We start from the raw sequence: 25561 nt of genomic DNA, 5'->3' as shown, positions 1-25561 counted from the left end.
TATCCGGAATAACCATGCTACCTAAGTTTTCTTCATCACTGATTAGTATAGTTCCTAGTCCACATTTCTTATCTAAATTCGTTCTACCTTTTACTTTGTCCTGAACGGTCGATCTTTGTACCCGATATAACTTGCTAGCTATTTTAAAAGGCATTCCTGCCTGAATGGCGCCAACAGGATTCTTTATAGCTTCGGTAGAATATTGAATTCGTTTCTTCTTTTCCATTGTTATTAAAGTAATTCTGATCTAAAACAAACGTATCCAATTATCGGCAGATATATTATGCGTCAAATAAGGCTAACTCTAGTACAAAATATAGAGTGCCGAAAATTGGTGTGTAATTTCTTTGTTTTATACTGCATTTAAAGATCAATCACTTCCCATGGTAAGTTAATAATTCAACGTAAAATCGACCTAAATGCACTATAAGGCACATAACCAATTATCGGCACCTCTGCCGATAATTGGGTCACTAATTAATATTTACGTACTGATTATCGGCACTCATAAAACTCTCGAAAAAGCAAGAGAAAAATAGTTTTTAACAGAAAAAATATCAAAAACAATAGTTTCGAAATATATTAAACGTAATGGAATGTTTATGCGAATTTTTAATCATAAATTATAACACGATTTAGCTTACCTGTTTCTTAACAGAAGTAACAACAAACGCACAATTCAACAGTTTTGCGCGAACTGACCAGTATTGTTTTGACAGCTGCCTTTTCAGATTTTGACAGAGGAGCGTTCGATTTTACAGAGGCATAGATAAAGATTCACAGAAGTATTTAGAATATTTTGATTCAACGATTTCGTAGCAGGAATCTTATTTAAGGGGATAATTTGTAATAAGTGCCGATAATTGGGGTAGTGCCGAAGATAGGTACATTTACCTTATATGGTTAATAATTATTAGTATTATTATTATAATAAATTATTAAGTTTAGTTACCTTTTCGGTCTGTAATTGGATTTTGTTGTTAAGCAAATAAATAAATAAATAAATAAGACATCTGTTTATTACATATAAACAAAATTAAGTGGCAGAATGATGAAATAGATTTAAGGCTTCTAGACAATATAAATATAGGTCCCTGATAGCTTGTTACTGCCGGCTCGATTTAACAAGAATATGATTAAGGTAAAATGAAAATCCTTCAGTCTCCCCCCACTTATTTATTAAACATTTAGTTAACTTAAAATTAAGAATATAATATTTGGTTCAAAGCGTGCTGGCAAACAAAAATGAAATATCCACTTAAAGATAGAAAATTCCATTTTTCTTTTAAGCAATTTCTGCAAAAATTATATTCAATATCTTCACAGCTTCATGTGGCAAAAAGCAACACATCTATTCATTATGAAACTTAAATTAGCGTTAAAATGTAGATAAAAGAGAGCAGATGAACCTAGTTATTAAAGCTACTACTACTGCTGAAAAGATAAGCTCCACTCTTGTACTGGATTATATAAGCATTACTTAGTTTAATTTATTTTCATACAATGTATACATATCGATTTAAATATATTTCAATTTAAATTTATTCCAATATTTGTTTAGAAAATTCAAACTATAACCCAGTTATACGTATAACAAGTACTATTACTAAAATATAACTTTAACTATAACTAAAAGGTTTAATATGTGAAATTATATATTTGAAAATATTTTAATAAAATATTTAATTAAAAACTAAAAGAATGAGAAATAATTTAAGCCTAGTAAACATTAAATTAAGAGATAAATAAATATAACTTGAGCTTTTTTTATAGTAAGACTTTGTACTATAAATCATACTAGATTATTCACTCTACTGTAAAAAACATACTTTTATAATGCATTTTCTTCAAAAGATAACTTTTAAAGTTGAATGAAAACTATAAAAATAAACTCTTTAACCCAATTAATAATAGTAATGTTCTAAGTAGCCCACTGAAATTATTAAACTTTCCTCTGTAAAAACTTACCTTCTGTAGACAAAGGTCAATCTAAAATACTGTAATCCTTGTATTTATAGAATTGGAAGTGGAATTAAATGCTGACCAAATTATAGAATGTTTAAAAGATTATTAATTTAGAAGCACCTGTAGAGAGCGTTGCTATATTTTTATTTTACTTTATCAGAGATGATTTAATATTAAGAAATGAAATTCTAGAAAGTTTTTCTAATTTAAGTATAATTTATATTCAGTAGCTTTAAAAATTTATTTGTAGTTCTACAAAGACCGCACTTTTAGCAACTATTTGCTTTTCTAAACCTACCCTAATGATCCCAATTTAGCTCCACTTTCCGTTTTAATTTGCGATGAGCGATAGTGCCTCGTATCCATAGAGCAGCATCTAGCCGGGTTATTTCAAAAGATATTATGTCTGCTTTTACTGTTATTATCATTTCTAAAGCAACCCTTATTATGCTCAATATAGTTATAAAAATATGTTCATTATTCGGTATGATAAAATGCTCGATTAAGGCATAATAATTAATCAATATTTTTATATATATATCAATATTATTAATATCTTTAAACGACTGAACCCATTCATGAATTCTTAATATTGTTATAATAATAACTTTTATATGATGCAGATTGTCACATAGCAGTAAAAGATTAGTGCAAAATATTCATTTATAAAAACTGTAAAAAACTTATTTTTCACTGGATTAACTTCTGAGGAAGACCAAACCTAAGATGTTTTAGTTTACGGAGGAAAAGAAAATTTAAAAATATTAATATAAAATCGCTTTAGCTATTTTAGTATTATTAATTACTAGTATTATTAAATATTCTTACATGAAAAAAATCTATTTCCTCCGATATTTAATTCGTTAGTTTTTTGAATGCTTTATTCATTTTCTGTAGATAACTGATACTTTTATATGTTCTAATTTATTCACACCAACCCAATGTTGATTGAGTTAGTAGAATTTTGACGGGAATGATGACGGATGACGAACAACGGATATTGGTTCTTTATTTGTAAAATCTTAATTTTAAGTAACTTGACTTGCAACTTGAACTAAACTTCTAAAGCTTTTTTTATGTGATAATTTCAAATAAAGTGTAATAATAATTAGGTATTTTTATTGATGTTTAGAGTTGACTGAATTAAAAAATAATTAATAAATTTTAGGTAATAGTGAGTTTTCATTAAAATTAAATTAATTTGATATTGAAGTTTTAGGCATTTTCCCTTATTAATGTATAACTTTTAATATTTTTATTTAAAATTTACTATTTTATTTTAACAGATTTTTTTCTTATTTTTCTCAAATATAATTTTATATTTCTCTGGTATATCCATTAATTACATGTAGTATAAAATCAAAATTTATAAAAGTTAAGAGATCTGATAGCTACATAATTATAAATTATATTTTTATATGAAGCTTTAACATTTATGTCTGTTTTTTAAATACAAATCAATATTGGCTTAATTCATTAAACTTAGATTTTATTCCTATTCAATTTGTTTAGCTTTTCATGAACTCATAATCTTATCTAAAATTTTTTTATCAAAATAGGAAAAATTAAAATAACCATTAAATTTAAGCAAAATGTCTTCCATAGCTAATGACCAGATCTTTTAACTATTGCAAGAGGTGAAGCTGCAAAGTAATGCTATTAAGATCAATGTGCAGACTATATAGGATGATTTAAATAATTTTAAAGAAAAAATACAAGTTTTGGAAGATAGAATCTTGGAACTGGAAGGAGGTTTTTGGACTACAAGAAAGCGATGATAATTTGGAAGACATAATTTATCAACTGTTAAGTGACCGTTGTCAATTCAAATAAATCTATAAAGTATTGACAATATTTACAGAGTTGGCAAAAAAGGAAAGCCCAATAGACCAGTTATTATTAGGTTTACTCGTTTCCTAGATAAGCAACTGGTACTGAAAAACTTATATAAATTAAAGAGTACTGGGATTACAATGATCTTACTGCTCAACAACAGCAGGAGCAAAAAAATATTGACACATTTTTTAAATTAGGCAAAAGTAAAGGTTTACGGCAAAAATATCACAAAACCAACTAATAGTTAATGAAAAAGTGTTTAGTGTAATCGATCTAGAGGCTGATGAGATATCCATTTCAGAATTCTTTATTAATAAGAAACAGCTAACTCGTTATAATAGTGCACCTTCAACGCCACCTTGTGTTAACACTGAAAAGGGCAAATTAACACTTGCGATCTCCAGGTAGCTCCACTAGTCAAGGTTAATCAGAATCAAGATAAATCAGAAAAGAGCCAGGAAATCGTCATAAACAACATTTCTACGGTTTTATATCGTATTCTTACCAGAACTGTTGCCGCTAGAACCAGTTCTACCTCCAGGTTAAAAAAAGGAACAAAAAGTAAAAAAACAAAATAAAGGTAAAATAGTTTAGTTAAACTTAATTTTAGTTGTTTAAAGAAAGATTTGAAATACTTGCTGCATTTTTTTCTAGTTTTCTCACTTTAAATAATTATTTAGTGTAGATACAATATATCTTTACTTATTTCTCAAATTAATGTTAAATCACTAGTTCAGCATTTGGACGAGTTTAAGACTACCATTTCCAACAATAATTTCGACATTGTTGGCGTGACTGAATATTGGCATACTTGGCTAGGCGAGATCCAGATATACCAAATAATAATATAAAATTAAATAATTAAGTATACCTTAAAAAGATGCAATAGGGCGTATGGCCACGAGGGCGGTGTGGCTCTTTATATTAGAAATCAATTTAAAACTAAAGTTCCCTTTTCTGAGAGTCATGAGTTTTTAGAGTATGTCTAAGCAAAAATTACAATAAAGAAAAAACATTTTGTTATTGGAATAATTTACACACCACCTAGATCGAATATTCAGCAGTTTTCTTTGGATGACAACGTATTTTGTATGGAAGACTTTAATATTAATATTTTACAATGCGATAATCTTTTAACAAAAAATTTAGTTTCGATATTTCAAAATGACCTTCAATCGATACCGTTTAATTATATTTAGAATATCGTTGATGTTAATCAAAAAGTCGTGTTTCTTAACAACGCTATAACTAGACTATTTGATATTCACGCTCCTCTTAAAACAATTACATTGCCTAAAAAACCCTTCTTACCCTGGATTACGGAGAATATTAAGAAAATGCAGAAATTAAGAGATACAGCTCTTGAACAATTCAAACACGCTTAACGTCCAAAAAATGGGAATATTATAAATCATTAAGAAACTTAACAACAGCTTCAATAAGAATGGAACGCAAAGCCTATTATAAGCATAAATTTAAAAATTGTAGTACTCGAGAAAAATGGGAGGAACTAAATAAACTCCTTCTAAGAAAAAAGATATTCCGGTGCAGTTTAATGATGTTGATCAATTTCACAATTTTTTTATAAACTCTACTATCTCAAATCAGCCTTCAAACTTTTATTCAACCAATAAAAAAAGTGACATAGATTACTCTTTGCAGTTCAGGCCAGTGAAAAATTATGAGGTAAAAAAATAAAAAGTAAAACCTTTGGATCAGACGGTCTTAATATAGCTCTTATTGAGCTTTGCTGTCTTCATATTTGCGAGTATATTACACACATAATAAAAATATGCTTATTAGTGTGCTACTGGTTATGTCTTAAATATTAGAACGTGTATTAGATGTACAAATAAGGGACCATATTAATAGATTTTCAATATTATGTATTAAGCAATCTGGAATTTGAAGTGGATTTAGTTGCACAACAGCAATGGCAGATATTATCGATGACATTTTTCGTGCCCGAGACAATACCAAAGTCACTGCTCTAGTATTACTAGATTTCACTAAAGCTTTCGATTTTTTAAATCATCAAATATTGATAGCTCTTCTGCACTACATAGGATTCTCAAATCATGCTAGAGCTTTAATAAAGTCATTTCTAAGTAATAGGTCTCAAATGGTAAAAATTGCTGCATCCTTTTCAAATTGTCTTTCAGTTCTTAATGGGGTGCCCCAAGGTAGTATATTGAGGCCACTTCTATTTAGTATTTATATAACATGCTTTCCTCAATACCTTGAACTTTGTAAGTATCACTTCTATGCAGATGATACGTAGTTCTATCACTTCTTTTTACCTTTTGATTATTTAAATGATTTGAACTATATAAATTCTGATCTTGATGCACTTGTTTAAGTCTCTAGTAGACATATGTTAAAATTAAACTCTAAAAAATGTGTAGTTATTCTCTTTGGTAGTAAAGTTTAAATAAAGACTATTTATGAAAAATGTTCTTTATTTGTTGGGCATCAAAAACTTTAAGTAGTTGAGAGTACCAAGAGTTTGGGTTTAACACTTGATTCACAATTAAAGTTTAGTGATCACATATCAAATAATCTTAAAAAGTCTTATTGTGCTCTAAAAACCATGTACCCTCATAGACATTACTTAGATCTAAATATTAAACGTGAGCCATGCAACTCTCTTGTGTTGTCAAATTTTAATCATTGTGATGTGGTTGGTTTATGGACCTTGTCTAGGTAGTTAAGACTCCTATAGAGTTCAAAAAATGCAAAACTCTTGTATTCGTTTTATTTATGGTATTAATAGGCCAGGTCATGTATCACATAAGCTTAATGATCTTAAGTGGCTTAATATGTTTAATATACGTAAGCCACATTCCAGTGTGCTATTTTATGAAATTATTAAATACCGTGAAACGGGGTTAAATTGATCATTTCGTTTGTAAATTTGCTAATAACTCTTTTGATAACTGCGTATCAATATTAAAATTAATCATAAATGATTGTGTATGGATGCCGTAAAAGGATTTTGCAATCGTATCTGCTCTAAATTTAAAGTTGTTTAAAAAAGTGCCAAAATAGGGTGTGATCAATTTCATACCAAAGGGGGGTGACCTTGATCAGTGCCATATAATTGTATTCTTCTTGCAATGCCTTAAAATGCATTATGAACAATTTAACCCCCGCCTAAGTTCATCAATCCGTTTAAAAGTTACAGATAATTCTAGGTTTTGGGGTGAAATTGATCACTTAGGAGGAAATTGATCAGTCATAAAATTCCACTAATTGGTTATTTTTGTAGGTAAAATAAAAAAGGAACATTGCAGTTTTTTAATACTTTATTAAAAACACTTGTTTAAAAATACAAAAACTTATAAAAGACATTCAAAAAGTAAAGAAACAAATCTTCAATTAATAGATAGAAGCAGTAATGCGTATAGTAAGGATTTACATCTCCATGCCTTCTTGTGGTTTAAAAACAGTTTTTCTTCCATCGACAGATTTTAGTCCCAGAACTTCGAATTCGTTTTCATTGAAATTTTGAACTGTAGCTTTGTAACGATAGCTAACACTTTTTCGCATGCCCCCCAACCCTTTAACCAATAAAAATGTCCCAATTTTGATCTCACTTTGACTCACTTCTAAATATTCAATTTCCTCGGTTTCCTGCAACTAGATAAATAGATCGTCGGCGGTCATGTCATAGTCGGAATTATCATTTGTTATAGGCTCTTCAACGTCGCTGTCTGAATCATTTTGGGCTGTCACACTTTTCCCTGGCTGAACATCAAGTTTTGTTCTCTTCTTATTTCGTCTTGTTGAAGCATTTGAAAATCTCTGTTGTTGTAAGTAATTTACCAACACGTTCTGCGCTTGGTCTTGCTTAAAATCTTTTCTAGGCAGCTTGTCTAATACTCGGTTTGGATTTAAAGGGACTATGCCACTTGCTTCAAAAGAAAAAATAAGATTTCGTTTAACCGCATGAGGTATTTTATCTTTGGATAGTTTACTATCCATTGTCACCAAGGTTTTTTGCAACAAATGTGGGAAATCCTTTTTTTCAATTGATGAATGTGTCGGATACGTATTTTTCCATTCTAGCAAGACTTCTCTCCAGGCCATTTTAAATGGCCTGAAAAACCCTACGTCCAACGGCTGACATAAATGTGTCGCGTTGTTTGGCAGGCATACAAATCCAATGTTATGTTCTTCACACAGTCTAATAACTTCTTCTGTGAAATGTGAGGCTAAGTTATCGCCTATTAGAATTTTTCACCCTTGCTGTCTTTTGACATGTGGAAGAAACGCAGACTTAAACCAGTCATTAAAAGTTTCGGCGTCCATCCACCCATGTGACGTTCGGTTGTATCGTGATCCAGCTGTACAGCATCTATCTATGCAACAGGGTTCTAATTTTGGTCCTTGTTCAGTCCACTGCGCCCACATTTTTTCTGCTCGATAAATTACATATCGTGGCAAAATAACTCCTGCTGCAGAACCACACATCATCACTGAGGTTGCAGATTTAGTAAAATTGCACACTCGTTCAGGGTATTTTACTCCACAGGAATATATTAGGTTTTTGCGCACAGGGTCGTCAAGCAAATTAGTTTCATCATAGTTATATACGTTGCTTGATGGAATACTATTTAAAGTTGTTTTAAGGTTTTCAAAATATTTAGTTAATGTTTGTCTGGAAACATCAGTACGAGCCCTTTTAATATTAGCTGTAGGCCTTTATGTTATTACATTGTTATGTCTTTTTAACAGCGAAAATACCCAATCGGTACCGGGTAAATTGTCCTTAAATTTTGCCACTGAACGACCTTGGGTATCTGGCAGGTTTTTTGCCATATGCCTTAAATCTGTTAAATTAAGAGGAAACCCCCATTCGCCACAAATAGCAACACATTTAAGAATTGATTGCTCTTCATTGGAGCTAAAAACGGTTTGCCCGCCGTTACTTTTAACATGACGCCCATGGTATCTATTATTTAAGGTCCCGTAAGAAATCTTGAACCATTTTGCAGCTTTGCGTAAACTCCACTCTTCATTTATGACCTTTTCTAACGCTTTTTCTATGGACTCTTGACCGTAGTCTTTGTACCTTCGTGCCTCAACTTTTCTCTTATAAACTCTCGGCATTATATCAATATTCTAAAAGCAAAAATATTATTATTACTAGTAGTACTATACCCTTAAAATTATATAAGCTTTACAATCTGCTGATCAATTTCAGCCCATTCAGTTGATCAATTTGACCCCATCCAATAAATTTTAAAATTTGACAAAATCCGGCAACGCCGCAAACTTCATTTTGAGGTTATAAAAATACAAGATATTTAGGATACTAAATATATCACGCACATATCCACAATTTGCATGTATTTTTAAATAGCAGTCAAATTTTGGAAGGTTATATTTTAGTCTAAATATTACTTACATGTTTGAGAGCCGCAAACTCCAAAAAAAACGTTTAACTAACAAAAAACATGCACATGGATCACTAGCTACACCATTACTGAATACGATTTTTTACCGAACGGAAAAAATCGGCACTTAATATGCGCGGGAAATTTAAATGTAAAATATTTTGTTATGGTGATCAAAGTCGCCCCGCGAAATCAAATTCACCCCATTTCACGGTACCGCAGTTTTTCCTACCTATACAACTAAATTACATTTTGTACAGACATTCACCACTTAAATTATTGAGATTATTAGTAATTGGTTCAAAACATATGGAATGTCATTGAATGTTTATAAATGTTCTGTAGTATCATATACAAGAAAAATCCATCCAGTAGAGTATAACTATCATATTAGCGGCATTAAATTAAACCGTTCCATTGAAACCAGAGACTTGGGTGTTGTTTTTAATTCGAATTTCAAGTTTAATAATCATTTCATGTACATTATACAAAAGGCTCTTAAATCTTTGGGTTTTATAATTAGAAACAGCAAGATTTTTGAAATACCAACTATAATAAGATTATATAATGCCTTGGTGAGACCGCACATGGAATATGCGTCACATATTTGGATGCCTATAACACATATTGATCAAATTGAAAAAGTTCAAAAAAGATTTGCCAGGTATTTCTATGTTAGAAAGCACAATGAATAGCCTTATATGATCACATATACGAGTATGCTTAAGACTTTTATGATGGAATCTCTTTTGGATAGGAGAATACAACAAGTGATATATTTATTCTTTATTATAAACAACATTAAATATTGTAACTGTGATCTTATAAACTTCATCAAAATAAATGTACCAAAAGTCAATTGAAGGATTTGGAATCCACACAATTTATTTTGTGTTATTTCCGATAGTGTATCTCCAATGAATAATGTGATGGCAATTATGAACCAGTTCTTTAATCAAGTTCATGTGGATTCATTTAATATATCTTCTACAGATCTAAGGCTGACCCTTAAAAATAGATATAGGTATAATATAGATTTATAGATACAGTGGTATCCTATATATTTTCTTATTACAAACCACGTTATATTTTTATTTATTTTAATTTTGTTTTTCGTTGTATTTTGTAGTATTTTAAAGTTTTAGTTTAATTTTTGTTGCTGCCTTTACATGTAATTACTGTCTGCTCAGTGTTTAAAGAGTATCATAAATAAATAAAATAAATAAATAAATTTAAAAATTAAATCTTTAATTATTCGTAAACACAAAAATCAATTTTTCAAAAAATCATTCTCCTATATATTATATTATCTATTATATTCTATTTATAGATTTAAAACAAAAGAAAGGCAAATTTTATTACATAATCAGTAACATGCATATTAGAGCTAAAATATTTATTTTTAATTTTTCTTTTTTATAAATTGTAATTGAATGGCTAGTATTAGATATATTCTCCCTTATTTAATTATTGTATTATTGTAATCTGTACCAAATCATCAACTACTTAGATTTAATGTATGAATAATGAATCTAGTGGTTTAGTTTAATTTATTAGTTGTTAGTTTATCTCGATAGTTTTATTTAAAAATTAGTTTAGTCCAAAAGTTTTTTATGCCGTAGCTGTGTAGGTAGAACAGAACCTGCATTTTCCATGCAGGAGTCTGAAACATTACAATCTTAATTATGAAACAAACCTGTAAGCTTATATTCTATGTAACTTTCATGGTAAATATTAAACGTTAATATTATTATTATTATTATTAAATTTACTGCCTTCTAAAATTAGAGGAAGTATGCTTGACTACCCAGTAGTTCTTTAATATATATTTTTGTTTCATTATGTACTTTTTGAATCTTGGATTATATGTACTGTAAAAAAAGTTTATACGCTACTTAAAAAAAGTCTAAAAATAAAAAATTAAACATACACATATATACAATAAGGCATATACGGTCATAATACCCAAATCCTTAAAAACTGACCTACAACTACTCATAAGAATACCCATTTTTACAATTCTTATCAACCTTTTTTGAACAATAAAAACATTTTGCATCACGCTATCTTTTTCCCAAAAAATTATACTATATTTAACAATAGATTCAAAGTTAGTGAAGTACATCATTCTTAAGGATTTTTCATTTATGTATTTTCCAACTATTCTAATACCATAACAAAAAGAATTTAACTTTTTTATTAGCTGGTTTATATGGTATGACCAGTTGGTGTTCATTGATATATATAAAAATTATATATATAATATATAAATATAATAATAAATATTTTATATATAAATAACATCTTGGCTTTTTCGTGTACATTTAAATCATTAATGCCAAATTTCATTGCGAAGGCTTTTGTATGTTAACTGTTTTGTTCGAAACATTATAATTTTTTTTTTGTTTAAAATTAGCCTATTTCTATAAAACCAGTATGTGATCATGTCAAAGAATTCTTCTATTTTATTTAATAAACCTTTTGATGATCTACCAGTAATAATATTAGTATCATTATCATATTTAACAATCTTCTGGCTAGGTAAATTTATTAGGAGATTAAGATCACTAATAAATATTATGAACAATACCGGACCAAGTATGCTGCCTTGTGCAATTCCTGTATCATTAAATACACATTTAGAATAACCTGTTTTCCCATGCTTTAATATTTTTACTATTTGATTTCTGTTATTAATTTAGGATCTGGCAATTCTGATGAGGACAAGTAGTCTACAGGACAACATTAACAAAGAAAACTAAATACTCTACAAAATAAAAACATGGATGAAAGCATATAATCTCGAAGTTGCCCTTGAAAGAACCACCAGTGTCGTCTTTGGATGGAGTTACGTAAACAGAAGAAATATAATATACGACTTCGGAGACGTAAGAATAGTGCTACAAAAGCATGTTAAGTACCTTGGTGCAGTTCTGGACTACAGACTGACGTACACACCCCATATCACAATGATATTAGAAAAAACAAACAAAACTTTTCGCTGCCATTCTGCTTAATATTGTAGGACCATCCTATGCAAAAAGAAGAATATTAGCACTCACTTACCAATCCATAGTTTGATATGCAGCACCTATTTGGAGAGAGGGAATAAATACAAAAAAAAACCGCAACAAATTTGTGTCATGCCAACGCTCAGCAGCGCTGAGATGCATTAGTGCATATTATACTGTATCAGCTGATGCAGCGCTCCTTTTAGCGGACTTAATCCCTATTGATCTCCTAATTAAGGAAAGACACAGAATGTATGAAAGGAAAAAAACATTAACACTATAATAGACAATGCCACAATTCGAGAAATAGAAGGAGAACTACACACTATTACATAACTATTACTAAGAACACTCTATTACATTTACCCTAATACCATATTTTTCTAATTTTTTTATAAACAGGTCCCTATTCAAACAATCGTATGCTTTGGTTAGTTCCAAGATAATTAACCTTAATAAAGATCTAAAATACTTAATTTCATGATAACAAGATCTAAGTAACCCCCTTAAATAATATCAGTCCTCTCTGCAACTAATCTTCTTTAAACCAAGTCTTACCTAAATCAAATCACTACCTTGATTCTTGTATTTGTATAATTAGAAGTGGAATGATACAACTCAAAATAAGCATTTTATTTGGATGTAGAAAAAAGTATAGAATTTTTAAAGAAGTAGAATTCCAAGTCTAAATTGGAAATAACAAGTAAACAGCATGAGTTTAAATTTTACTTTATCCGAGTTTATGTATAATATTCCAAGAAAATTGCTATTAAATGTGAATTTGTGACACGTTTTAAGTGGCCTTAATTAAATTAAGTCGGTATTACCACAAACACCGCTATTTCAGCACTTATTTACTTTTCCAAGCCTGAATTTCCAAATCACCTTAAGTTTGCATTTTAATTTGCAAGTCTTTACTCTCTTCCTTGATTATTTCAAGGGTAGCATTCTAGCCGGACTATTTTAAAAGGCATAATCTCCTCACTAAAATGTTTGATTATTTCAATTTTTACAGAAACTATCTTGATTATAGTCATGCTTTAAAAAAAAAACTATTTACATACACTAAGAACTTTATTTTTAAATTAATGTGTCGGTAGTGCAGTTTAAAGTTGCAGTCTTTGTTTGCAGATAGCAAACAAAGATCAGTTTAAGCGTTTTATCAGCAAGGCGTTTAATAAATTACCAAACAGCTTGAAAATAATCGGCAGTCTTAATAAATTTAAATAAAACAATATTTTTGAAATATTGTTTGATACTACTAGATATAATGACTTTTTCCGTTTCAATCTATAGACTTATCGACGAATTTTATGTTTGTCTTGAGTTGCAGCGTTATTGTTTTTTATTAATTTTAGCAGGTTTGTTCGTTTTTGTTTGTTGTTTTTTCATATCTTTTGTTACATTATGTGTTCTATTTAATTTAGGCATGATTTTAAAAGTAATTTATATATCTAGATTAGGTCTGAAATTAGTGAATTCTATGTTAGTTGTTTTAAATTTTTGTAATACAAATGAAATAAATAATATAATACCTAGTGTAAAATCTAGTTTTTGAAAATACGTTTTTTTGGTAACAAATTTTTTATTCAATTTTTTAGGTTTGAATTTTGCCGCAAAATTTGATTTGTTCATTTTTTTATTTGACACAGATTCTGAATTGTTGACTTAAATAAAGCTTCTAGTATGATACATAAAAATATGTACAAAGCATTATCTTAAATCAAAAAGAAATCTTTTTTTGTTTTATTATGCAGTTTTTTATCTTTTTTTTAAGAAAAGAATATAATTTTTCTTGGATTATGTATATGGTAAATAATAAATGTATATGCCACTATAAAGGATTTTCACAATAATTAGTTTTCTTAAATAAAGCACAACTGAAAACTAAAGGCTTAAGTTATTTAACTCAATTAATATTGCGGCTTTGCCAATTTTGAGATAACATGATCTAAATAACCCTTTGAAATAATTCAACTTTCCTTTGTAATAACTAATCTGCTTTAAACAAAGCCCGATCTCAAATAAATCACTCCCTTGATCCTTGTTTCTGTATAATTGGGGCGGAATGACACTGCCGAAAATAAACGCTTTATCTGGATGTACAGACAATTATAAAATCCTTGAAGATATTAATTTGGTAAAACAGATATAGAACATTAATATATTTTACTTTTGCTTTATTAGAAATCAGTTAATATTCAGCAAAAAAAAACTCAATCTATATTTATAATCGTAATGATTATATTTTAAAATTCTGAATCAGCCTAAGTTTGTATTTTAAAATATGTGAACCACTATTTTCAGAAAAAAAAATACGTATGTAGGTCAAGTGTAATGTCAAGTGTCGCAGGTTTAGGATTTTAAATAAAACTGATTTTATTTCAGAAGAATTGCCGACGTTTCAGCCTTCATTTTCAACCATCTTCAGGGCTATTTTTGTTTCAAAAATCAGCCTGTATCCAGTGATAAAATAAGCAAACATTATGAAGTGATGCGACTGCTGCAGTCGCCGATGAGTGTGTTTACATATTTTTTTGTTTTGTCGCTTGAGTTGTGATTAAAAAAAAAATATAAGGTCTTTAAAGGTTTTGTTTTTTTAAACAGAAATAGCCCTAAGATGGTCTAAATAAAGGCCGAAACGTCGGCATTCTGCTGCAATAAAATAAGTTTTATTTGAAGTCCTAAACCGGCGTCACTTTCTTTCCTAATACAATATTTTATTAAATTGTTTCGTGCGAAGGACTATATTTTGGAAATCCACGAGCTTTGGGAAAAATCGGGTAGTAAAAGTTAAGAAAAATTCCTGAAAAAAAAATTAAAATTCCTGACTCTGCCCTTCGTGATCTAATTGCTATGGAATAATATTTATATTAGTTTTTTTTTGTACATGAAAGTTACAAAAATATATTAAATCAATTATTACACTATGATTTACACCTTCTTAACGTTAATTTAACTTTTTGCTTAAAACAACGATAAGTATTCAGTGATTAGGTATTTGGTACCTTTTAGCATTTTTTTGTTTAAAAATACTGCGTCACGAATCGCGCGAGAGACTAATATGGCACAACAATAGTTATTTAATTATAAAACTTGATTTTTTAACAACTGTGGCTTATAATTTCCACATATTTATAAGTTTGTCCCAGTCTTTATTTTTTTAGCCTTACCTAGAAACTCTATTCTCAGTACAAAATATTTATTTTTACTATAAATAATAACAATTTATGTACCACTAAAAAAAAAATTATTTAAATTTTATTCTTGGCTTTTCAATATCTTCCGCTCATCTGTCCCTCCCTGTAACTATATATATATATATATATGTTATATCATATATATACATATGTGTACGGATGCTTTCGGCATACAGTACAAAACGATCTCGGATTCAGAAATAAGTCGTATAAAAGTTTAAAGGATTTCCGGAGTTTCTTAGTTTAGAGCTGCCTGTTTAGGAAATGGCTCTGTTGAGGAAGTCACGTTGCATTTTGTTGTCTCTGAATTTAAAGTAGAAATGACGATGTCAACAAAAACGACATGAATATATAGAAAATGCCATGAAGAGTTTTTATGTTATTTGTTAATAAGTGATAATGTACACATATTTTTTAATAACCAGAATATAATTACTATAAAGTGTTTTAGTCCAATGACTTTTAATTTTATATATTAAGCCACATTCTAGCTAATAATGATATCAAGGTCCAAAATAATCAAATTCTATCGCTCTGGTAAAGATAGTAAAGTTTTTATATATTTCAGTGTTTAGATAGTGTCACTCTCTGATTTAGACAGTTTTTCAGATTTATTTCCCTGGAGGTTCATTTGCTAATTACCATTTATGGAGGTATAAATTGCGATACTGGAAACTGTTGGAGGCAGAGAGAGAAAAATGGATGACCCATTCCATTTTACCTATAGGCAATTATATTTGCAAATAAGTGGTATTTAATTTTTAATTATATATTAGCTCTTGTAGTTATTAAGATATTTTGAATTTATTAAAATAATACATCTTTGAAAGTACTTTCTAGTTTCTTTATTGATAAAATTTTTTGGAGTTCTGTAAAACATTTTTATATATCAAATGTTTTTAATCAACTGCTTTTGTATTTAAATTTAATGTAAGCAAAATATTTTAAAACATTTCTGTTAAGCCATCCTTAACTTTGCCTTTTAAGATAGATGTCATATTAGGTTAATATATCTACTATAAATGTTGTACTTTACGTGCAACGTAGACCCCTCTAACTTTGGCAATCCAGGGCATCTGTCCACTTCTCACTCCTGTAAGATTATCTATAGACATTGAAGGAAAATCGGAAAAAAATGCCTCGGGTACCACTCTTAATAATTAAAAGAGCTTAGAGTCCCTCATCGTAAAGAAATTAGGTAGTGATGGACAGGTTTTTATGTTAAATATAAGAAAATAATTCCTTAAAACCTAACAACCCCAGTTATCAATCTCTATGGTCTAGCAGAGGTGGTTTATTGGTAAGAAAATATCGCAAGCACTAGTATTTATATTCAAAGCCAAACTAAAAGCGGTATGAATAAAAGGACGGGGTGATGAATTTTATCTACGAGCGGTTACGGAAGCGAGTGGCATTCGAGCAACAAAGCCATAAACTCAGCACTAATTAACAAACTGTCAAGAACATTGAAAGGAATACTAGTAAAAACCCGAAAATACTGTGTACTTTGCATGCATAGTCCGGTACGACTCTATTGCAACGAACGTCTATTGGTATCGGAATCTGGTGGTAACAGGACTCGGAATCGGAATGACCCAGCCTGGTGAACCTGGCTCCTTTTATATCCACGGTAAGAATTTAGCAAATATTTACAGCATGAACGTTTACAAACTATTTTCGGGTCAAAAGAATGTAATTGAGGTAACTCAAAAAAAATTGAGTTTTCCGGAAGGAAAACGGTACGAATAATCAACAGGTGACATTATAAGGTATAAAAACTTAAGTTCAGTCTTCAAAACCAGATATTTTTAGGTCAAATCTGGAGGAAAAGTGTTGACCATATGTGCACAAGAAAACCGGGCTTTTTGAGAAAATTATGGAAGGCTGGATCATAGTTTATTATGTTTTTTGCATAACAAGTCATGTCATTTCTTTTAGCAGGCCGTTCTAAGGTATATATTTAGACCTTGTATATTAATGAAAATAACTGAAGAATATAAACTCTAGTGATGAGAAACTGTTGGTTCTAGGCATTCATTACTCCTCACTGTCTTAAAAATAAATAGGACGTCAAACAATAAAGACCACGGATTACAACACGGGCTACGAAGGACTGGGTACAACTTATTCAAAATCTAACCTATACTGGGTACTACCCAGTCTTGAAACCTCTTAAGTTAGGTCGGTTTAATCTAGGTATGTTTATAGTTACAAGCCACCTATAACTCATAGGTAAAGCATACAATACACATCACTTTTAGATAAATTATACATTCTAGAATCAAATGTTAACGGTTCAAAACCTGACATATCATATTTTTTAGCATATTGTTTGGTCCTTGTCAAAAACAGTTACATAAAATTAAAAATAATAAAAATTAAAAAAAAAATAATAATAATAAATAGAGGGTTTTTTCACATGAAATCAAACCCTGGGGCGTATATCCAATACCAATTTTAAACCTTTTATTCCCTGATGAGGGATACCACTGTGTCCGAAAGATGTAGGGACTTTTAAATAACTAAATGTTTAATAAATAAGTGAAGGGAGACTGCAAGATTTTCATTTTACTATCTGATTTGTTTGGTAAAATACTGTCTGGGCTAACGCATATTTCTGTAAAATATAAACAAAATCTTGTAACTTCGTTACAAGACTCATCTTTACCATTCGTTTTTCTATTTTATTATTGTTACCTATTATTAAAGCTACAGTATATTATTAGAAAAAAGCATGTAGATAAAATCTATTCTCTGTTATAAGTAAAAAAAAATAGTCTAGCTAATTTTTTTAAAGCAGTAATTTTGACAATAATTTTTAAAATATATCAATTAATTATTAAAGCTCATTAGATATTACTTGACTTCATATTATTTTAGCGGATATTTTTATTAAAATTAAAGCCTACTACATTTTTCTGGGCGGAATGGCTTATACTACCACCCATTTGAGACTTAAAAATATAATTAATTTATGGCTTTTCAAACGAGTTTTCCCAACTCAGATATCTAATTGCCTTTAAAAAGTAAAACAAAAACTGAAAATGTATGATAATAAAATATAATTTTAATAATAAAAGTATGAAAGAAAATAAGCTATTTAAACATGCTTTATTGGTTTTCCAACTAAACATTTGTAATAGTTATTACTTAAATTTTGTATTGAACTACCAGCTTAACAGTTAAATATTACCTTTTAAGAGCAAACTACCTTTTGCTAATTATCATCATTCAAGTCCTTGTACGCTGATACTATTAAAAGTATATTTTTATTTACGAGCATGGTACTCAAAACCATTTAGCACCATTTCCTAGTACTTGTAGTGGGATAATCGTCAAATGCTTGCAGGATGCCGAAGATCTAGGCTTCTGGACGATGTCGACTTTAACTAACATCGCTAGCTGAAAGTATGAATCCTAAAGAACTGAACGATCTAAGACCGATCAGTATTCTTTCGGTTTTTAAAATTATTGAATAATATATTATACTTCCTAAATACGTCAAATTTTATCCCATCATATTAGTCAGGATTTCGATCTGGTTACAGCATTTCTACTTGCTTGGTTAATCTTTTAAATGATGTTCATCGCAATGACGAAAAAAAACTGATAATTTGATACGATTAGCAATAATATCCTATTAGACAAGCTTCATTCCTAAAGAGTTTCCGATAAATCTGTAAAATTGTTTGAACAGTATTTAATAGATCCTTTTGTGTGGAAATTATGAGAGATTTTCCAAACATTCGATCTGAATTTGTACCTATTGCAAAGGTATGCCTCATGACTCAACTATATTGTTTTCCATATATATTGCCAATATGAGCAATTGTATTAAAAACTCAAAAATTCCACAGTATGCTGATGGTTCTCAAATATACACTTATTTTTCTTTGGATAATATAAATGAAAATATTAATAAATTTAACATAGATATTTAGATAATTTAAAAAAAAAATTATGATGATCATAATTTAAGACCAAACTCTTCTAAATCCTGTACGCTATTTATTCATGCTTAATATTAGATTGAGATAATTAAGTAATTACTCATATCATAAGCCTCGGGCTTAAATCTTGATGAAAAATTTGGGCATACTTTTTGATTACTTTACTGATTACAATATTCTATTATTCTACATATTACATCTCATTTAAATAATAAAAATATCCTTAATATGAGTTACCGTACAAGACTTTATTTTTATACCTTTATATATACACTTTTTTACGAGTCTTAAAAATCGGACAACCCTTATACCTTGCAATGTTATTTCATCAATTTTTGCACACTAGCATTATACAAGATTTGTTAATAAATACAGGGTACCTTAATATTACATTGTGGCTTTTTAGAAATCTCTTATAGACACATGGATTAAATTGTAATTTGATTAACCAGATGAAGTGAAAGAAGTTACTAATAATAAAAGAACTCAATATACGATAAGCAATTCCATATTAATGAGCAAAACAACATTACTTTCTTTTAAATCATGTGTGCTAAAAATCTAACAATAGTAATTGTTAGATTTTTCCCGCTGAGATAACCTGACCTAAGATAAGTATGTATTTATTGTTAGCTTCCCTCGTTTATTTCGCGCACACCTCTTACTTATTTGCTCTGCCATTCGAAACTTTACTAAGTTATTAATAATTTAGGTTACTTAGAGATACAGTGTACAAAATACACATGACTTGTATATTTTGTGCCACTTGGCCACTATGGTCGTGCTGTAGGCTTGTTTGTTCTCGGGCATATATTTGTAAAATTGTGTGTTGGTAAATTTGAATGCTGCCATTGACTGACTGTTGCTCGGTTATGTAGAAAAACTTCCTTCCTGGGTGGTACCAGTTAGTTCTATGCACTGCAGTCCGCTCTATTGCAGTTCTACTGTCCCTCATGGATTTACTCCCACATGTTCAGATCATTGCTTCTAGGAAGTCCAGTATCTTACCCATTGGTGTAGTTTTTATTCTCTTTAGTAAAGGTTTGGCTTCACTCAGGACTCTCGCTCTGGTCTGAGTGAATGCTTTGCAAAAACATAGAATGTGAAGAGTGACTTCTTCTTCTTTACAACCTCTATATAGTGGTGTATCTACTTTCCCGAGTAAATATAGGTGTTTTCTGCAGGGTGCATGGCCTGTGAAAACCTCTGCTACATTTCCCAATTATTGTCTGGAATAGCCCAGTATGTTCTTACCCCTCCTGAAGGGCGGGCTGTCTAGAAGTTGTTGAAAGTTTCAGCTTTGGCCGTTGTTCGCAATAGTTTTTACCATTACATTTCAACCTCTGTCTAACATATTCTTTTTTCAGGTTTTATTGACACAACATGTTGTTTATGAGCCTATGAGTCTGTTGTTGACCCCCTTTATTGAAAGTTGGATTATGCTTCTGATAGCGCTATGGTAGCCTATTTTTTGTAGTAGGATTATCTGCAGCCAGTTTTGCTCTTTGGCTAGGTCCACGAGATCCCCCAGCAGATTTGTACAGTATTTGACCTAGTCTCAAACTGTCCCATAGCCTCTCTTGCCACACAGTCCATACGGCAACAGATACCCCAGCAATGCCACGTAGTGTAACCGAAGTGTACCGTACTTAGTAGCTGCCTTACCTAAGCCGGGTAACTTCTGTTCGCAGTGGTCCTTTTCCTCCTTTAATTACAAAGAGACTGCGTAGCGATATGACCTTGCTTTTCTCCGTTCTTAGTGCCATATTCCCAAGGTCCTGTATCTTCTTAAATAAAACATTGTGTAAAACTATCGTTAGGATCATTGCGCCATTCGACAATAGGCTTTTTGTTTCTGATATTGCTTCAGCTCGTACTACTAGATTTAGTGGGCTTAGTTCTATCAGGTATTCTAGGGCTGTAGTCGGTGCCGTAGACGTCGATTTTGTTATACCCAGACACACTTTTTTTGTGTTTTGTTAAGTACCTGAATAACTGTCCTCCTTTCTGCCGCATGCTACCATATTGGTGCTGCGTATGTAATGATGGGTTTCCCCATTGGTCTTTTTTGTTGTTTTACATTATTGTTTTCGTAACCTTCTTTGTATTTATTACGTGCTTCTGGTAGCTGAGTTTTTTATCCAGGATTACAAATTTACCTCTTTAATAGGTTTGTTGGTATTAATGTAGAGGGCTAGCACATCGATCTGATATACCTTTCTATAAGCTTTTCTTCTGATTTTAGCAGATATTTTGCATAATGCGGGTATCAGCAGTTTTTTACCCTACTGGATCACGACAGGTATGAGACTATCTGTATCGGGGGACTTAAATGGTTTGAATGTGTCTATCGCCTAATTAACTTTCTCGTTAGGCTTATAGCACCTTTTGTTCCCACTTTACAGTTATAAGTTCAGCAAAATAATTTTCACATAATTTAAATTTGGAAACACTTTAGTGCTGTTGAAAAAGACCACAACTAAAAGCCTCTTCTGTGGTTATCTCAGTTTCTTTAACCATATCATTATCTTCATTACGCTCAAGTTCTTCTCCTAAAGTGTTTGATTTACCAAGTCTATGGCAGGTAATTCTTCTCGAGCAATGACGTTATTATCTACTTCATTAAAATCCTCAAAATCTTTTAAAACGCCTAATTTGTTTATTCTTATAAACTCGGCCAGTGGAAGGTAATCTTCTGTTTTTAATATCCTAAAATATCAAAAACACTTATAAATTGTTCGCTTAAAAACTTCCATGTAAGATTTAATAAATTTATAGCTTCCAGAATAGTAAAGTTTTTGTAAATGTCGTAAGTATTTTCTATAGTCTGAATTTTTTTAAATCCTCATATGCTTTCGGTTCATTTATTTTAAACTCTTAATGACGACCTTGTAATGTTACGTTAGGTCGAAAAAAAAACTTCATCAAACGAAGTTTAATTTCCAAATGAACTGTGCAAGCTATTAGCAATAACATTCGATTTGCTCTTTGTACCATTTTTTTAAACAATCTTTAAAAATTAATTATGTCATCCAAGCTTTTGAACCATAGCCCTCAGGAAGGGTATTAACGTTATTAAAGCAGCGAGAAGAAATTTTTCTTGAGACAATAGATAAGGCATTAGTTAAACCACATGATTAAACAACAAAACAAAGGTAAAAGGTAGTGCATATTAATCTAAGTCAAATACAAAATTGTACACATTTAAAAAATATACCTTTAAAGTTTTTTCACTTTCAAAAGCATAAGAGCAAATCTTTGCTGCGGTACGTTTTTTGGACATCTTTCCTCCACTACATATTTCCCTTTTTACTTGTGAATTGTATCTGGTAATATTTAAAAAAAAACCAGTTTAAGCGGTATTAAATATATCACTCTTTGTATAATGATTATTTATCGGGGGCCAAATACAAGCCAACCAGCCTTCTCTCTGTTACATTTCTATCTATACTAAGGCTGAATTACCGATTAATTTTTAAAAATTTTCTGCCTTAATTAAAAATAATGGGCCTACTTACTAAAAAATATTTTTTTCTTTTTTGTTAAAACCACTTGAACCCTCCAATCATTTTCATTTTTTTCGTGAGCCTTCCAAATATTGAATCCGTGGACTTTCTTAACTGGATCTACTACTCCCTTTTGTCTGAAAAGTTCCTTTTTGAATATCATTTATTATTGCTAATTTTTCATGCATCGTAAAGGCTCGTTTTATTTTTTCTTCTAGATTTTTATAAAGGTTAAATACAAACAACTTAAGACAATCCGAATAACAGTTACAGAACAACTGCAAGCGCAAGCTCAAATAAAGTGTTTTTTGCTATCGCATTAAAGAATATCGAGTCCGAGATTCCCGGGAAACTCCCCGGTAAACCTCTGTGATAGATATTTGTGTTCGACGGATCCACTATAAGCAAGGTTCCATTATAAATAAATACATATTGTCTTCAAACACTTACAGTCACAGCAAACAAGAACATAAAATTTAGAAATTTGAAATTACCAGGATTTATCAAATGGTGCTGGCGAATAGATAATAGAACAATCATCAACGACTTTTTCAAGGTCTTCCATTGAGTAATCATACAATTTTAACTGCTAAAACATCTGTCCTTATGTTATATGACCTCAGTATACCAGTTTTTGGAAAATATAAAACAAATAGTGAATTTAAAATGACTTTTTTTTTATTTAATGCATGGCATCTTCGGTTTTTCGTGATAGACAGATTTCAATAAAAATATTTAACTATTCTATTAATAATATTAATAATTACATGTTAAATAATTATTTTTTGTTTATATGTGAAACAGTTATATTCTAAATTCTGCTGATATTAGATTTAAAAAAATATTTTAAATAAATAATAATAATTCACTCTATGCTGTAAAAACACATTTTTTACTCCTTTATTCTTCCCTACACAGAAAGGCGATTCAACAATTAGGATATCCAAAAAGGCCTCTAAAGCAAATACCGATAGCTCCCTTAGGAATTAACTGCCGCCTGTCAAACACAAATTGTGAAACCTGGGATATCGGGAAGTTGAAAATACTTTGGATAAACAGAAAAGCATGTTTACACGAACATAAATCCTTCTAAAGGAAATACAACACTGTTTGCTGAGTTCTAGATACCAGCACATCGGGGACCTTTTTTATCGTTCAGATATTGTTTTTCAGAAAACGTTTTTAATAAAATTTCAGTGGACTTCTTTACTTAGTATTCCAAATAAGATGATAGTTTTTTTTGGAAAAATTGATTGAGGCTATGAAGACAATATGGTATAGGACTCTTACCTAAAAAAGTAAACTAAACTAAATATACTTAAATATACATTTTAAACAGATTTATTAAAATAGAATCTGATAGTGGTTTAAATGAAAAGCTTAGGAAGTTAAAATTTAATTTAGCAGATCACCAAATATGCCACTGGAGATACTTTTCGGCAGCCTAGGAAATCTTTGGAAAGTAGGTCGCCAAATAAAATCTTGGTGGAGGTAATATACAGTGACGAGCTGTCTACGTTAAGTAAACTCAAAAATTCCAATGTAATTATTAAGCCGGATGTAACTACTATGCTCTATAGAACTCACCTAATCAATGATCACTTGGATACTAGATGCTATTAGATTATGTCGTATTTATTAATTGTTAATTCAAAAAATTAAAATATTATTAAATAAATTTTAATCATTAATCTAGTTAATTTGTAAGTAGAAGGCCACTCTTGAAGTGAAGTGGCTATAATATAGCGGGTTGGGAAGGGCGGGAAGACTTTTCTTTACAAATGAAAACTACACTACATAGCTGTAAACATCACAGCTATGTAGTGTTAGAGTCTGATGATGATGAGTGAACTCATCGAAATGCATTACTCTTAACAAAAGATTGGCATTTTCATTTGTAAAGAAAAGTCTTCCCGCCCTTCCCAACCCCCTAATCTACTTAATTTAAGAAATTTTAATATAGTATTGTTTAGTCTATAATTTATTGTATGAAATTTTAGGGTTAATGTTAAGTAGCTGGTCTTAAAGCCAGCTAGACTTTGCCCTTTGAGAAACGTACTTTTCCTCTTAGAAATTGTATTTTTCTTAATAAAGACATTTATTAATATTATCACTGAATTGAAAAAGCATACGAAATATGGCAAAAATAGCCTTTGCATTGGGTATAAAAATAGAATATTCTATATAGCTAAATATTGAGATGACCATGGTAGTCTTTCAAAAAACTGGCAGAGTTATAATGCTGTTTTCTAAATGTTAGTAGTTTCAAACCAACCAAGCTTTGTAATAATTTACTTCTAAGTTCCAATAAAATCATAATCGTTTTCTTCGAGTAAATCAACTTTCCCTCTTATACAGGGTGTTACAATATTTGGACTAAAAATAAAACTTTTTTTTCCTATAATTTCCTATATGTCATAAAATGCTCCTTTTCAGGCTACAGCCCGGGCAAATTTATTGATAAAAATCGATTATTTGGAACCGTAACTACAGTTGTCGCTCCTATCCATTTACCGTCCCTAAAATGATGTATATCCATTTTTAGGGAAGGATACAGGGGCGTTTACCTATCTGATGGGCTCTATCTTATGTTTCTGATACGAAAATTAAAATTTTAGCAACACCATCTAGTTAGCCATAAAAAACTTTGATTTATTGTTTCGATATTATTTATTTTTTCGATACAGTTAACCG

At 30.2% G+C, this 25561-nt stretch overlaps 1 protein-coding gene across 1 annotated transcript in view; it reads right to left on the bottom strand.

The window, feature by feature from the left end:
• The window catches only part of LOC126745200 (frequenin-1), a 523266-nt gene that overhangs the window by 150963 nt on the left and 346742 nt on the right, over nt 1-25561 (bottom strand). The gene's annotated exons all lie outside the window — the stretch shown is intronic.

This window comes from Anthonomus grandis, chromosome 1 (genome assembly GCF_022605725.1).
Source record: "Anthonomus grandis grandis chromosome 1, icAntGran1.3, whole genome shotgun sequence".
Taxonomy (NCBI): domain Eukaryota; kingdom Metazoa; phylum Arthropoda; class Insecta; order Coleoptera; family Curculionidae; genus Anthonomus; species Anthonomus grandis.
The sequence above is the reverse complement of the archived record's forward strand: the minus strand, read 5'-3'. Positions and strand labels throughout refer to the sequence as shown.